Below are 18,103 nucleotides of genomic sequence, written 5' to 3'. Positions count from 1 at the left end.
TCTTCACAATCATAACTATTCCAATTAGGAGTTTTTCTAATTAACCATTAAATAAATATTGTTTTAACACTTTCTTAGCATAGAAGATATAGTTAGGAGTAAGGGTCTTTACCCGCATAAGACTTATAGTCTCAATTTATAGATAAAGAAACAAAAATGTAGATTTTTCTATCACATTTTATGATCCAACCATCAATATCTTAGAGCTAAAGGTGAATAAGCCATTATCTATGCTCTTCAAGAGAACTGATGGTGAAAAAAAAAAAAAAAAGAGAACTGATGGTGAATTGAAGGAGATGAATATACAGATAATTCTCATGTAAGAAATATAGATATAAGCCTTCTAGTAAAAATATAGACAGAAAGATCGGGACTGTATGAGAAGGAGAAATTATACCACTGTTTGAACATAAGAATGAATAATTATTATATTTATATTAATTTTGAATGAATAATTATAGCAGAGCAATTCACACAATGATTGGTTGCAACTATAATAAATGGAGTTATTTAGGATGCAAGGTTTTCCTTTTCTCCCATTTTACACACACACACACACACACACACACACACACACACAGGCTTTTTAAAAATTCAAAGTTGTATATTTGTTTCCCTTTTGGGTGACCTACAGATTGAATTTTAACTACCCCATGGTTCTTTTTTGCTTGAATACTTTTGTTTTGTTTTTATTTGATTTAGTCTGCTTTGGCCTACTTCTAATCTGAGTGGAAAAACCTAATGCCACCCAACCATGTTTTAAGGCTTTCCTCCTTCCCTAATCACTTCTGATGATTATTGGCTTAGGTAAAATTAGACAAATCAGTTCCTTAGCTTCTGCAATTTGTTTTGATTCCCAGGTGTTGTTATGTTTCTACTGTCACCAAAAATGCAGTGTATTGTCTAATTTGGGAGTAAAAAGTGAATATACATTTTAGGGCCTCCTACCCTTGCAAATCTATAATTCTGTTATGCAGAGTAGCTTGTTTAAAGTGGGCTTTTTCACAGACTTCCAGAGAATGGTGTTGTCACTCCAGCTTGTGTATGTTATGGCGTTCATTCATTCAACAAATATTCATTGAGTTGTGACTTAATGTGAGGCTCTGTTCTAAGCACCGAGGTTACAACAATAAGCAGAACAAAATTCCTTGCCATTACATAATGTACATAGTTCCAGTACAAGGAAAAAATGAGTTAGTTTCATATTATGTCAGGTTTTTTGTATCAAATTCGTGTAAGAAAAGATCCAGATACATATCTAGATCATCAGGACATTTGTTCTTCTTTTGAATGTCTGGTTTTAGAAACTGTACCCACATGCCCATAGGAGGCAATTGTGGATACACTGCATATGCAGTCTGGAAACAGATTGTAGTGGGAGTCTTCCATTGCATATGTAAGTTACTCTGACATCTTTGCAGATCACTTAACTGCTCACATTTGTAAACATCTTTTGGCCTTCGACAGAAAAATTAATGTCCCAGTTCTGTACAGTAGATGGATGAAGTTAATGACATATCATTTGAGGTCACTAAAATTGCCTAAGATACTCATTATTTTAATGAACATTTATAAATATGAGTTTGCATTGCTCATGACACTTACTCCTTTTTATCTACTCCTTTAAGTTAGTGCTGTACATTTTGAGCATCTCTGTTTTCACTATTTTGAATATCTCCTGAAAGTCTCACATCTCTAAATAAGCTGGAATATTCCTCTTGAGGGGCCCCACAAGATTGCTTTCCTATTCACACTTCCACTTAGTGCTGGCAGGAAGGCTTATCTTCTATTTGATTAAAATAGATTGATATTGCAACTGTAAGTTCATTATCATGCCTGCTCTTCGTTGTAACTTTTGTCTTTCCCGAGGTGGTTTGGAAGAGCATGATCACTATCTTGTTTTTCTTTTCTTTTCTTTTTTTTTTAATTTTTAAATGCATCTTTTTTACCCCCTTAACTTAAGAGTTAATGTGTTCCCGAACTGGATAAACCTCACTGAATGTGTGTATTCTTATTTATATCAAGTTTAATTTTCTTCTAGACTATAAACTTTCTCACTTAATTTGAATTATAATTTATTTAATATTATTGCCAGATAGCCCGGGTAATCCTCAATATGGTATCGGTAGTTTTGGAGATTTTGCATATCATAATCTAGGTTGGGGGAAAACAATGCATTGACAACCTGGACACATTTTATTGAGGTCCATTTTCCCCAGACTTTCCTTGACTGCTGCAAATGCCAATTATTTTTAATTCTGAACTGGTTTATTTTTAAGTTTTTTGGTTTAAGCTGTGTTTTTAAGCCATGTTTACCAAGGCCCTAGGACTGTGTCAGAATCCCTCAGGGTAACTTCAGCCAACTCTAAACAAGGATTCTGATTCTGTTACCTCTGATTCAAACAAAGAAATTTCACTTTTATATGTCTTATATCTTGAGCTCCCACATATAATTTCATTTAAAATATATTCTGCTTATGGTTACCAGAGAGGAGGAGGGTGGGGGGATGGGTGAAATAGGTGATGGAATTAAAGAATACACTTAATCATGATGAGCACTGAGTAATGTATTGAATTGTTGAATCACTATATTGTATACCCGAAACTAATATAACACTGTATGTTAATTATACTGGAAGTAAAATTAAAAACTTAACTAAATAAAATAAAATACATTCTGTTTAGAACAAAAGAAAATTATATCACTGGATTATATCAACATTTTACTCAAAGAATCTATACCGTACCCCTTACCATTGACATCTAGCGCTCCCAGATTATTAAGGGTATTGGCATTGAGCCCTATATCAAATTACAGGCAGATGTTGTTTATTATTATAATTCCATCCTAACCTTCCATTGAAGTCAGAATGGGAAAATAATCATGTGACTGAACATCATCATCATGAATATCATCCACTGACTTCATTGGTCACCAAAGTGGATTTGGGAGATCTGGTTGATCAGGAAAATTCCACCTCCTTTTTCAGTCTACCTGGTTTGCTATCCAAGTTCTCAGCTTGGACAAAGAGGCTGCTGTCTCTAGATAGGAACCTCTTGCTTCAGGCAGGAGCCCGAGTGGGCTGTTCCAATGGTGAAACACCAATCCTAGTGTAATGCTTACTGGCCCTCCTTTTAGCTTATTTTTGTGGTCCTTCTTCATTTCCCTGGACTCTAATATTGGGGTACTGGAGAGTTCAGTGATTAGACTTGTCTTCTCTCCCAATATTTACTCCCCTAAGTCTATACACTGAAGACTCCCAAATTTATAATTCTTGCCAGGATTTTCCACTGTAATCCAAGCTCATATCTCCAACCACCTACTTGAAACCTCCATGTGAATGTCTAATAGGTATCTAAAACTCAACATGTTGAAAATTGAGTTTTGGATCTTCCTTCCAAACCTGATTCAACCATAGTCTTTCCTATCTCGGTTTATGATAACTCTGTCCTTCCATTTGTGTAGGTAAAATTCTTGGGGTTATGCTTGTCTCTTATTTTTATCACTTCCGAATCTACCTTCAAAATAGTTTTAGAGTCCAGCCATGTCTCATCGCCTTCACCCTTTCTACCTTTGTCTGAGCCACCATTAGCTCATTTCCCTTGTACCACTCTAACCTCCCCTCCCCAGGCCTCATTCGTTTTTGTCCTTTAATTTTTATTTATTTATTTTTTAAATTCCAATATAATTTTCAGTTGTACAATATAGTGATCCAGTAATTCTATACATTACTCAGTGTTCATCCTGATTAGTGTACTCTTAATCCCCTTGATCTGTTTCACCCATTCACTACCCACCTCTCCTCTGGCAACCACCAGTTTGTTCTTTATATTGAAGAGTCTGGTTTTTTGTTTGTCTCTTTTTTTCTTTCTTTTTTTGCTTTGTTTCTTAAATTTTACATATGAGTGAAATCATGTGGTATTTCTCTTTCTTTGACTGACTTATTTCACTTAGTATAATACCCTCTAGATCCACTCATGTTGTTGCAAATGGCAAGATTTCATACTTTTTTATGTTTGAGTAGTATTCATTGTATATATATATCACATCTTCTTTATCCATTCATTTATCAATGGACACTGAGTTTTTCTTTTTTTCATATCTTGGCTATTGTAAATAATGAAAAGATGCTCAACATCACTCATCATCAGGAAAATGCAAATCAAAACCATAATGAAATATCACTTCACACCTGTCATGATGGCTAGAATAAAAAACATAAGAAACAAGTGTTGGCGAGGATGTGGAGAAGAAGGAACCCTGATGCACTGTTGGTGGGAATGAAAACTGATGCAGATACTGTGGAAAACAGTATGGAGGTTCCTCAAAAAAATAAAAATAGAGCTACCCTATGATTCAGTAATTCCACTACTGGGTATTTACCTATGCTTTATTCTTAACCCAGAAGCCAGAATAATTCTTTTAAAATGTTAGTCAGCCACTTAATCATATCTCTCTTCCCCTCAAGGCCTTCCAGAGCCTCTCCACCTTGCTTCCCTGTCTTACTCAGAATAAAAGCCAATGCCTAGTTAATGCCCTATAATATCCACCATAATCTGGCTTCCTGTTCTCACTCTGACTTCATCATCTAGAGCTCCCATGCTCATGTACCCAGCTTGAGGACACCGCCCTCCTTGTTCTTTAGTCACACTCTGAGCATGCTACCACCTTGCCACCTTTGTATTTCTTTGTTCTACCCAGTACCCTCTTCCGTTGATAACCGCCATGGCTCCTTCCTCACCTCAAGTCTATTTCTGTTCAAATGTTACTTTCTCATGGAGGCCTTCTTTAAAAATTTAAAAAATTCAGTTCTGTTTACTCCACTAGAAGATAAGCTCCATGAGGAAAAGACTATTTTTTTTCTGTTTTGTTCACAGTAGAATCCTCAGCAGTTCAAACAGCTGTAAGAATTCAGTACACACACACACACACACACACACACACACATATATATTTTTAAATAAATCAATGACCTTTCCTTAAGTTCTTTCCTTTAATCTCTAAATGATATACCTACTTTACTATGGGTATCTTGGTGCCCTTACCATTTCTGAAGATGTAAAAGGGGATTTTAAATTTGCCTGCCATTTGCACCAGACTTGTTGCTTTTGATTCATGCTGTAGGCTCAATTCCAATTACCTTAGATACAGTTGGTTCCACTGCTACCAGAATCTGTCCTCTGCTTGAACCTGCTTAACTCACGCATGGAGGCATCCTTCCCTAAGGTGTCATGAATGCAGCTTTTTATGGATAATTTTAAGATAATAAAAGGTATTACATCACCAAACAGAAAATAGTTTAAAAATCAATAATAAGCATAATAGTTCATAAAGCTTATTGGCTATTCTCTGCCTCAGATTATGTCTTTTTTTTTTTTTTAAGATTTTATTTATTTATTTGACAGAGAGAGACACAGTGAGAGAGGGAACACAAGCAGGGGGAGTGGCAGAGGGAGAAGCAGGCTTCCCGCAGAGCAGGGAACCCAATGTGGGGCTCAATCCCAGGACCCTGGGATCATGACCCATGCCGAAAGCAGACGTTTAACAGCTGAGCCACCCAGGCACCCCAGATTATGTCTTTCTTGCTCTTGTGTGAAACTTCGGATATTGTTTATATCTTTACATTTCTAGGTTTTAGTTGTGGTCTAATTATCAAAGTACAAAAGTTGGTACATTAAAACTTATAGATTATAAAAACTATTCAGTAGTTTAGACCCATTACTGCATCCATTTTGGATCCAGAATACAAATTTGAACCATATAAGCTTTTATTGTTTAGAGCTCTCATAAGTAATTTTTTTCCTTTGAGATATAAGTTATAGATCTGGTTGTGAGATATTTAACCTTTGATATGTTTCTGTTTTATCCTCTTTTGATAAAAAAGTCTTTCTTTTTCCATTTCTCTAATCAAGTTATCTTTACTGCTAAGCCGTTTTCTTTTTAAATGGTTAGCTTTGTTTTGTTAGTGGCCATAATGAAAATTACATTTTGTATTGTGAATATTAAGCTTTAATGACTAAGTAATTAAAATATGGATTTTACAATGCATTTGCCTTTTATTCCATTGAGAGAAACACTAAAGTTGCCCCAAAAAACATTTTAACATTTGAATTGCAAAAATAATGAAGCTCTTACTCAAATTTCTTATAATAGAAATATTTTTTTGACATTCCCAAGAAGGAAAGAACAGATTTCTTTAATATCTTGCAGTGCTGTGGGTATCAAAAGTGGAATTTTAAAATATGAAGATTCCTCCAAGTTATTGAGAAATAATATATTGTTGATTAAATTTTAGTTTTCTTGGCTCTACCTTTTATATTTAATAACCATTAGCTGAAGCTAATTATTACCTACATTCATTAATTCAATAACTAGTTATTAACAACTTTATGCCAAGCCTTGTCCTGAGCACCGGGAATGAATGCAACAGTTAATAAAACAAAAAAAATATTCCCTTATAAAATGAATAAATACCATTTTTCACATATAGTGCAGTGGAGGAAATAAAGCTGACTAAGGGAATAAAATGTTGCAGTGTAAGAGCAGGGGCATACTTTTTACATTCTCTTCAGATAAGAACCTCCAGAAGTGCTAACATTTAGGTAAACCCTTAAGTAACTGATGGAGGGAACCATATGAATATTGGGTAGGCTGGGGAGAGAGCCAGGAAAAAGGAACAGCAGTTGCAAATACCAAGAAGAGAACATGCTAAATATGGGATTTGAAATCACAACTAAATAATCCTTTCCTTGCTCTAGTTCCTGTCCCCCTCTACTGCTCTCCTTCTTCCCATTGCACTTATCCCCTTCTGACATACAATAGAATTTACCTCTTGTGTTGGTAGTTTCTGCACTTCTTCCCACTGCAATGAAAGCTCTACAAAGAAGAGTGTCTGTTGTGTTCACCAGTGTATCCTAAATGCCTAGAATAGCATCCAACTCACAGCTGATACTCAGTAGATCTTCACTGTGCCAATTGACATTATATTTGGGGGACTGCAAGATCGTGTGGCAGTGAACAGTATATAGGGGTGTAGTGGCATGAAGTGAGGACAGAGGGCCAGGATCAATAATTGTATGGCTTTATAAGCCATGGAAAAGACTTTGTATTTTCTCCTAAGTGTGATAGGAAGCTTCTGGAGGGTTGAGAGTTAGAGAATGGAATGGCCTGATTCACATATTTACAGATCTTATAGACTGTTGTGTGGAGAACCATCCACATTCTCCAGAAGCTACCAGTTGTGTGGACAAACACACCAATGTGCTAATAACTCACCTATTGCAGACCTTAGTAAGGGCCACAGCTGAAGTACAGACTAATTGTATGACGGCAGAAAGATTCTGGACTGGTAAGACTTCCTAGATGAGGGGGCTCTGGAGTTAGATCTTGAATATGAGTAAAAAGAAAATTTCAGGCAAAAGAAAACATTTGGGCAAGGGATAAATGCAACACAATCTTTGGGTAGAATAAAGAAATTTGGAAAGTAGGTTTGGATTCTGAGTACTGACAAGGTGCCAATGACAGTAAATGCTCTAAATACATTATTTCACTTAATTTTTATCAAACCCCATTGAGTTAAAACCTATTTTAATCTCCACTTTTCAGAAAACTGAGGCTCAGGGAAGCTTAGTCAAAGCTTTATTCAATAGGAAAGAAGCATGGAGATTTGAACTTGGATCTGTTTGATGCTAGATCCCATGGACTGAGTTGGTGCTTTAATAATACAGTCAAAATTCAAAGAACTACCCAGTTCCTTGCATCTGATCAGTTCAATCAAATTAATATTTATTTTGCATGACTGGGGCTGCTAATGTGTATAATGCTGTCCAAAGCACCTTAATCATGTTACTGATCATGGTCCTTTTTATATTAAAGCAAAGCATTTATAATAAGAATTTCTGTCTTTGTTATGAAATGTTAATATTTATGTTCCTTTCATTTATTTATGTGTGGTGAATGTCAAGTACAAGGCAGATAAATTGAAGAAATTAATGTATGCCCATAACTTATCATGACATAATAACCTCTTAATTCTGTGTCTGCATGGCCTTGTAATCAACAAGCTGAAAAATTGTGACTTGACCATAGTCATTTAGATATCTACAATTCCAACTAGGAAGTTGTGATTCGGGACATAATAATAACTTTTAATAATTCACTAATATTCACATTCATTTAAAATGAAGTTTTGCCAAGGTTATTTCCTAGGTGGTGTTTAAACTGTTCACTCCTTATTTAGTTATTGGACTGAAGAATATACTGATAACACATAACTGGTCACAACACCTGGCCTTAGAAGAGAGAAGAAACATTAAAAATGGAATTTAATGCAGAAAAGGTGAAAAGATAGACTTCTCAAAGAAGAAATATTAACCTGTGGCTTTGAGGATAAGCATACCACCAGATCAGTGTTTCTTGATCTTGTTCACATTATAGCACAAATAGGAAATCATAATATTTTTACATTACATGAATGTAGACAGAGGAGGATGCTCAAGCCTGGTATTGAGTACTTCAGGCACTGTGGAAGCCCCAGGATCTGACAAGTCACCCTGAAGCTGAGAGACTGCTGTTTCAGTGCACCTGTGATCTATTTGCAACACACTGGCTGGGAAGCTCTGTCCTAGTTAGCTCAGAATGATTCATGGTATGACCAAGAAAAGCAGGACATTTTTATCTTTCTTATGTTCAGTTTGACTATAAAAAAAAAAAAAAGAAAGAATCCCACTATATCAGCTATCCCTTAATCCTGTTTGCACATTGAAAAAAAAATCCTGGGGAGATTTAGAAAAATACTACTTCGGCATCCTTAAACTAATTAAATAAAAAATCACTAGTGGTGAGGCCCAAACATTGGTATTTTTTAAAGCACCATAGGGGATTCTAAAGTGCAGAATATTCTACTGTACTAGATGATTGCTAGTGTCTTCTCTATCTCTAACCAGCTAGGATTTTAAGTGATGTTAGAAGATAGTCTATAGAAACCTAAGTTTGGAGAGGCCAGTGAATGTGTGGATGCTGTACAGGGACAATTAAGGAACACCCACAAAAGAGACTCTCAGAAAAGAGATTGCAAGACACTGCTCGTGATGCCTAGGAAAATCCCCATAGACTTAAATTTGCCAGTAAGCTTCCTTTTCTCCTTGTCACAAAATTCAAGTGGAGGCATCAGTCTCAGACTTTGACATGAGAGAAAAAGAGATGAGAGGAACAAACACATGTGAGATTATAAGGAAAGGAACTTGGGTATAAAATGACCAACTATTAATCTGCTGCAAGTGAGTGTGTAAGCAGTGAAGAGAGGCCTCACCAGACTGGAGAAAGGTTTATTGGACTGCTGTGAAAAGAACATGGGGGTGATGGGGGCCCAGGCAGTATAGAGGGCACTGTTGAGGTTGAGGGTGGCAAGTTTGCTGGGGCATCGATTGTCTGATGTGCTCCAGCAACACACATCAGCTCAGTTTGTAGCAGAGAAGCTGGACAACTGGATTAATACAACTATTTACTGAATGGGTCAAACAAAAGTATATTAAGAAAATGGGGTGAAGGGGCACCTGGGTGGCAAAAACAAACAAAAAAAGAAAATGAGGTGAAGGTATTGGCAAGGGAATGAAAGGTACAATAGATCATTGATTCTTGGTTAGGTATGGAGAGAGTGAAAATAGGAGTTGGCTGATAGACTGGGGACAAAACTTGGTCAAATGATACTTATTTTCATGATGTCCAAGAAAAAATACAGTGAAAATGAGAGAACATGAGAATGGGAGAAAGGGAAGTCATGTTCCAGGGAATATATTCCCTTCCGCTCCAGGTGGCAGGACTCCCGTTAGAGGAATACTTCTAGCCTAACTTGTACTCCACGAGGAAGAAATGGCTTCCTTCATAGACTAGTTTGATAGAATGAACTGGGCATGTGTGACTCATCTCTTCTATCCCTTCTGTTATCAATCTGTGGAACTGCCTCCTCCAGAGAGCATGCATTCTAAACTGCTTTCTGTCATGCTGTAAAAACTCTAGCTTCTAGCAACCCACCAATTCATAGCCAGATTCATCCCTTTAACTGAAGGAGTTAAAATCAACTGATTTGTTTGCATATCTAAGCTATGTTCTTTAGTATAGGTGTATTTTAATATTCTCTCTCTTTTCCATGGCAGTTTCATACCATTTCTTCACTTTAAACATTCAATACTCCCTCCCCTAACCTGACTGTCAGCTGATGTCTCAGCTTCCTAAGTTCCTGAGCACTTACACAAACTCCCACCACTATAATTACCAGCAAGGGAATCCACATGCTCTGCCTTCCCACCTGTTATCAAAGATGGTGTTCTTTTCTCTCTAAAGTGAGTCTCTTCCTTCATAGATTCTATCTCCTTTCACCAGCTGAAGGACACTGCTCCAGAAATTCATCCCTTTCCATCCTACATCATAATTTTTCACCTTAAACTAGACCTTCTCCCTTAAGCACAACTGTTCTCATTTCTCTCCCTCCTTTCCTTGTCAGCTACTGTCCCATTTCTTTGGTTCCTTTTACAACAATATGCTTTAAAAGTATTGTATAAACACACTGTCTCCAATTCCTCTCCTCCCATTTCATCGTAAATTTACATCAATGAGGCTTTTCGTGTGCCGTGCATGCCCCTTCCTTTCCAGCCCCAGCCATGGACATAGCAGCCACCAAGATGTTGATGCCCAAGAAGAACCATATTGCCATTTATGAACTCCTTTTCAAGGAGGGAATGATGGTGGCCAAGAAGGACGTCCACATGCCTAAAAACCCTGACCTGGCAGACAAGAATGTGCCCAATCTTCACATCACGAAGTTCACGCAGTCTCTCAAATCACGAGGCTACATGAAGGAACAGTTTGCCTGGAGACATGTCTACTGGGAGCTTACCAATGAAGGTATCCAGGATCTCCGTGATTACCTCCATGTGCCATCTGAGATTGTGCCTGCCACTCTGCACCACAGCCATCTTGACACTCGCAGGCTACAAGAGGTCTGGAGGGAGAGCAACCTGCAAGAATCACACAAGGGGAAGCTGACAGAGACACCTACAGACCAAGCACTGTGCCCCCTGGTGCCAACAAGAAAACTGAGGCTCGGGCTGTGTCAGTACCTGAATTCCAGTTTAGAGGAGGATTTGGTCATAGATGTGATCAGCCACCTCGGTAAAGTTGGAGGAGATTGTTCTTGTATTGAATAAATCCATAGCCAGAAACAAAAAAATAGGCTTTTCTCCCAACCACCTGTTAAAGCCAACCTCCACATTGCTAAATCTAGTGGCCAGTGCTCAGTCCTTGTTTTAATTGATCTCTCAGCAGCATTTGATACAGATGATCATCTTGCCTACTTGATTCATGTCAATCTCTGGACTTCCAGGACACATCCCTCTCTTGGTCTCCCCACCATCCCACTTCACTGGTTTGTTCCTACTCATTCTCCTTTGCTGGCTCAGGATTCTTATTGTTGGAGTGTACTAAAGCTTGGGTTTGGACCATTTCTCTTGTCTATTTGCATTCACTTCCTGATGACTTCATTCCAGTTTTTTGGTTTTTGGTCTGCATGCTAATGTGGTCTCCAGATTTGTATATTCAACTGCCAACGTGACATCTCTATTTAGATGACTAATAGAAACCTCAAACTCAACATGGGCAAAATTGAGTGATTGAATTTTTCCCAAACCTGCTTCTTTCACAGCCTTCATCTCATTTAGTCGCAATTTCATCCTTTCACTGCTCAGGCCAAAGACCTTGTAGTTGTTCTGGATTCCTTTTTGCCTTTCACAACCCACATCTGATTCATCAGGAAAATCTGAATACTTCCATAAAATTAAAATAGTTCATCAGATAGCCAGTCACCGCAGAATTCTTTGACATATGAAATCAATTAGGAATTTATCAATTCCTTTTTCATATTCTGTCCTGAATTAAAATCAGTGGCAGATAAAACAGTACCAAGATGTAATTTTGATTTATGGGGGAGTTTTGTAATCAGCTAGACCTGGTTTCAAATGATATGACTTTCCCATTTGTCTAAGTGTGATTTTAGACAAGTTATATTTCTCTAAGACTTTGTTTCCTTATATATAACTGAGGAATAAATACCTCTTTCAGAGGGTTTTATAAAAGGCAACTCTGTCTTCCCTGTAATATCATTCAATAAATAGCAACTATTGAGCCATTGTTACTGCTCTTAATGAAAATAAAACAGGATAGTGATTGGCTTTGTCTTTCAAATGAAATTCTTGGAAAAAGTAAAATTAAAGGGAAAATAAAGTACTTGCTACCATGGCAACTGAGGCAGTAGAGAATGTAAAGAATAAGAAATGATAGTCTAAAGATTGCTTCAGTCTATTTCACTGTTTTCACTAATATTGCCTTTGTTTCTGTAATCTTGTAATCTTTCTAATCTTAAACATGGGATTGTGAGTGGAGTATCCCTCCATATAAATTAAAAAAAAATTTTTTTAATATTCTATTATTCCAAGATAGCTATGATAACATTATCCTAAAAGCTCTTGCACAGCGTTGGTCACTATCATGATTCTTCTCTTCCTGTTATCCTACCAGTTAAACCTGTATCTTCTGAGATGGTATAAACAAAGTATTTAACATAAAGTGAACTATATGAAGAGCATTAGAACATCTGTTTTGTTTGTTAGAACATACCTTTCTTCTTTTTCTTTATTGTGGTATTTCTCCTAATACTCTGTGAATGTGTGATGGAGATGATTTTATCTGTATGTACATTTGAATGGGTGGATGCATGTCAGTTTGCAAAGTTATTTTTTCAATCTATTTTCGAAATTGCTTTTTTTTTAAAAAAATCTATTTACTAAACTACTAGGCAGCATTATTTAATCAAACAATATGGGTTGGTAGTTAGAATATCTGGATTTATACATTCTCTTTTTTTGTTCATTTATTCACCAACAACTTGACTATTTTTTAAAAATTTTATTTATTTATTTGAGAGAGAGAGAGAGAGTGTGAACAGGGGGAGGAGCAGAGGGAGAGGGACAAGCAGACTTCATGCTGAGCATGGAGCCCGACGTGGGGCTCAATCCCATGACCCTGAGATCATGACCTGAACCGAAATCAGGAGTCAGATGCTTAACTGACTGAGTCACCCAGATGTCCCTTCACCAACAACTTGACTATTATGTACCAAGCAGTACAATCAGCCCAAACTTTGAATGTTCGGTGTACCACATATTAACTGTAAGAATCTGGGAATTAGAATAAGCATTTTTGAGTTCTCAGGACTAGTCAGTAAGTCAAAACGAGATAATTACTATTAAGATATGACTCATAAAAAGACAGAAGCAAAACAGCCAGAGGAAGATTTGTTTCAAGCATTTCCCAAATATTTATTGGATGCCGACCCTATGCCTTGCCTTGTGCTGGTTCTTGTTAGCGATAGACAAGAAATTCTATATAAGACAACTTTTGCATATTAAGGACTCTTATTTCATCTCAAACTTTAGAAACTATGCTTCCTGATTTAAAAAATAAAATCAAAATTTTGTATCAGTGACCAAGAATTTTTTTTTATCCTGATGCAATAATTATGGTATATAGTAACAGAGGACATATATGGAAACCGGACAGTAAATAAAGTAGAAAATATAATTTATCCAGAGTGGAAATAGTGGCCACAAGTCGCTAAGAATTTTGCCAATTTCTAGGGAAAAGTGAAACTTAATATCGAAACTGTACTATAAAATAGGGCATGTAGGGCATAACCACGTTTAAGTTCAATATGTAATAGTCTATATGTAGTTCTCATGCCATAGAATGGACCCAGTGTTTCTCAACTCACTGTATTTATGTTTATAAAAGTCAGATCTCAGAAACCCCTTCAGGTATTATAAAACCTTAAACTATGTGGGCATTTGGTATTTATAGTGCTAGATGAAGAAATAATGTCCTGCCATAGAACTTTAATGTGGTTTTTGTAAAAACAGGCTAATGACATGTATTTTAGAACATGAGATAAATTTAACAAAATACAGTAAAATTATTGTGTCATAGAATTATAAAGTTCCAATCCATCAATATTTTTTTCTGTTAAAGGACCAAAACAAAACTCAAGCCTGAATTTCATACAATTTAATATTTTTTTTTTTTTTTAAGATTTTCCTTATTTATTTGACAGAGAGACACAGCGAGAGAGGGAACACAAGCAGGGGGAGTGGGAGAGGGAGAAGCAGGCTTCCCACCGAGCAGAGAGCCCGACGCAGGGCTCAGTCCCAGGACCCTGGGATCATGACCTGAGCCGAAGGCAGACGCTTAATGACTGAGCCACCCAGGCGCCCCCAATTTAATATTTTTAATTTAAGCATGAAGATGTTTATGGGCTATTATAATACATGTAAATATTTGTGAAAAATGCCATTCAAGCAAAGAGAAACCAAAGTGCAAAGAAGAAATAGTATGGAAAGAAGATACCATTTTAAAATTTTCTAATTTGAGTTTTGAAGACAGTATGTATGTAGGTGTGTTTGTGCATTATACATACATATATATGTATACATACATATACATATGTACAAGTACATGCACATACAAAAACATCCATACACATAGGAATATACACACATCACATGCATGCCTATATCTATATCTATATCTGTATCTCTATATAAGATTTTATGAGATTATGTTTTTAAAAACGAGCGCACTATCATCAAGATGTGGATTAAAGGCAAATTTAATATTTTTATCTTGTTACAAATGGAAGCTTGTAAATTTCAGTATGCTTGATTTGTATTTATTTCTTTAGTCTGAATGACTACAAATCTCAAGGGAACACAAAGGATTCTAAATATTGTCTTTATTTGAGACACCCTCAGTGAATGGTTAGGTAGCTAAGAAATATCTCCTGAACTCGGAAGAAAGTCTTTGAGGCATTAGAAGTTCTGTTTTGTTTGTTGTTGTTTTCTAATTGGGATCCTCCAATGAAAGCTCTCACAGCTAGAACTGATTATACCTGTTGGATGGAGTATCTCATTGGCTTGCTACAAATGCAGTGTTTCCTCTCACTTCACCTGCCCTTCATCTCTATTCTAACTGTAACAGGTGCCTGGTACTTCATTGCTCCTCAGTAAAAATTTGTTGAATAAATGAGTGAATAAATGAATGAGTGAACAAAACCTACAAACTTGTGTACAACCAGCTGTGACTGTCAGGAAGGAAACTCAGAGGCGGGGTATAAAAGTAAACTTAGAGTGTTGGCTTTCTACATAGGATCATCTTTGCTGAATCTTGTAGAAGTCATAATATGAAGAGAAGGAAGCAGATATAGTTTGAGGTGCATAAATATGAATATATATTTAGTAGATAGATAGATAAGATAGATAATCTAGCTGGCAATATGTACCTAACTAGCTTCCACATGCCATCCATATGGATCACTAGGATGTATTGCCCATCTGGACTCCAAATTTCACTCCATCTGGCATGACTTCTAACTGAACACTTGGCTAGAAAATTCTTTGTTATCCTATAGTGTGATGGTGTAAATTGTAGTGATATCTCTCCTCCTTGTCCTCTTCCTCCTCCTCCTCCTCCTCTCTTCCCTCCTCCCTCCCTTTCTCTCTCTCTTTCCTTCCTATTCTTTGTCCAGTATGGCATTTTTCCCTCTGAGCATTTATCAGGAACTAAGAGCAAATGAACAGCCCTTTCAGTTTATTTCCTTAATTCTCCAAGTTCTTATCACTCTAGCAAATTTTTGAGCTTCTTATCGAATACCCATAAATGAACAAAAGAAAAGATGTATTGAATTGCTTGTCTTGAAGCAGAATATATCTAACAGTTATTTGTTTAAAAAGTTATATTGAGGGGCTATAAAAAATGTGTGAGCTGAATCTTCCTGACAGTATATGAAATAGTAGGCTCTAAAGTATTTTTTTGAACTTTTTATAAAACCAAGTTGATAACATACATTTCAGAAGGCTTAGGAGTAACTATTCTCAGAGGCCGAGGTGTATATTAGATGACTGCTGGGAATCTTCTCTGTAAGTCTATTAACAAGTGTCTGGCTTCAGGATTTTATTTTACCCATTTTTAAAAAAGTGTAATTGAGTTATCCTTTTACTTTTTCATCTTCAGTTTCTTTCTGTAAAAATTCAAGTGGTTGAGATAGCTGGAATTAAACCTTCTAGAGTTCATATTCTTAATTTACCTCTCCTGAGAAAAGATATACCTTGAGAGATTTTGGGGGGTGGTCTGGGTGTAGTAATTGAAATGGACGTATTATTTACCCTTTATATGGTCGGTAGACATTGCCCAGAATCTAATGACTGCTACCATAAGCACATTAAATTTTGTTTCACATAGTAATACTGTACTGTATACTTTTACTTTCAAGTTAATACTTAAAATAATCTTATTATAAATTGAACTCAATCAAACTAAGAATGAAGTTTCTTGACAAGCCAAAAAATCTTGGAAAGCTATTTGGAAAACTTAAGAAAGATGTCAAAATATACTAACCAAAAGTATGAAAATATGTCTCTACATTTCATGTATTTTTTGAGACAAGAATGTTCTAACTTTACTTGATTTCATAGAAATAGGGTGTTAACCATATTAAGTCTCTTTAGTAATTTCACTTGAGAAAACGTTTGTATATGAAAAAAACACATCTAACACAGTTACCTCATATGCCCTGAAATGTTTTCAGCCATATTTCCCAAAACATCTTGTATCTTTTCATGCTTTGATTCTTCTTTTCAGAAAGCCTTCAACCTCCTGCTCTTCCTAGGGTCACTTTGATATATCCCTCGAGTTGGGTGCTTTTCAGATGAACGCAATCTCCTTTACGTTAAGTCAGTCATTAGCACTCATTAAACTGCATTTCAGTTGTCTTGGTGGTTAACAACCTCTTACTAGTTGATGTCCTTCCCACCAAATTTAAAGTTCCTTGAGGACAGAGACTGGATCTTTTAGAATTATTCCTACATTAGAAACAGTACCAGACTTCTACAACCACAATGGACAAGGCAAGATTCTGTATCCTTTCAATTTTCGGACATGGACACCACCTTCACTACTGCTGCCAGGCAGAGAAAGAAAGTTGAGTTGTCTTCAAATAAACCCTCAGAACAATGATACACTGTCATTATCATAAATAGCCCACTTAGAAAACAAAAATTTGGGAAGGAATTTATATTTTGACAATTTCCACATTTAGAGTAAAGCACTGTATTTAAAATAATTATATATTAATACTGTTTCTGCTTCCAGCTTTTTTCAACATTAATTCACACTGCCTTCTTTCCCCTCCCCACACAAAAACTATGGAAAAGAAAAACTTGTACTCTTCTTAGCCAAAAGCTTCAGAATTCCTTGCTAAAATAGTTTGTTGGTTGATGCAAATTCAGCAAATATATGAGATTATACCAGGAATATGTAGTATTATATCAGAAATATTTGATTTATTGGCCCCTCTAAAAAATAATAAGAAATCTAGTGAATCATCTGGTCTATATTATATCAGAACCAATCAACAGATAAGTATAAAACACATGGAGATTTTTTACACCATAATAATCTATTTGGCAAAAAAAAAAAAAATTCCTTTAAAACCTGGATTCCCAAGAACCTTCACAGTTGTTTTTGAGGCATTATTTCTACTAGCAGCTCTTTGAGGAGCACAACTTACATGGCCCCACTAACCATAGGAAGAAATATGATCCCAACATATATTTTTGAGTGAGAAAAATCAAAATTTTTTACATAGATCACTGATTACCAACATAGTATGCCTATATACTTATTTTATTTAATTTGAGAATAATGAATACCATGTTTTACCACTAAAAAACCAGAAGGGGAAAAAGAGGTTATTTTGAAAAATATAGTAATATGGCTGATTAAATAATCATTAAAAAAAGAAAACATGACTTTTCAACTTAAATTGCAGTGGTAGAGTTATAGTTAAGATGACTAATAGTTTTAGCAAATAGGTGACTCATACAGGAGAAAAAAATAGTCATTTGAGTGCTCAAAAAACAAATGGATGGGAGCACATCAAAGGGAAATAGGAGCCAGTCTGAAGGAGCTCTCTGTGGCCAAAGCTGGGACAATTTGAGCATC

General features: G+C 36.1%; 1 protein-coding gene and 1 pseudogene across 14 annotated transcripts in view; both read left to right on the top strand.

The window, feature by feature from the left end:
• The window catches only part of PPFIA2 (PPFI scaffold protein A2), a 471,063-nt gene that overhangs the window by 138,616 nt on the left and 314,344 nt on the right, over window positions 1-18,103 (top strand). The gene's annotated exons all lie outside the window — the stretch shown is intronic.
• On the top strand, window positions 10,681-11,174 carry LOC118540035 (small ribosomal subunit protein eS10 pseudogene; annotated as a pseudogene).

This window comes from Halichoerus grypus, chromosome 6, assembly GCF_964656455.1.
Source record: "Halichoerus grypus chromosome 6, mHalGry1.hap1.1, whole genome shotgun sequence".
Taxonomy (NCBI): Eukaryota; Metazoa; Chordata; class Mammalia; order Carnivora; family Phocidae; genus Halichoerus; species Halichoerus grypus.
Note: the sequence above shows the minus strand (reverse complement) of the source record. Positions and strands in the feature narration are given on the sequence as shown.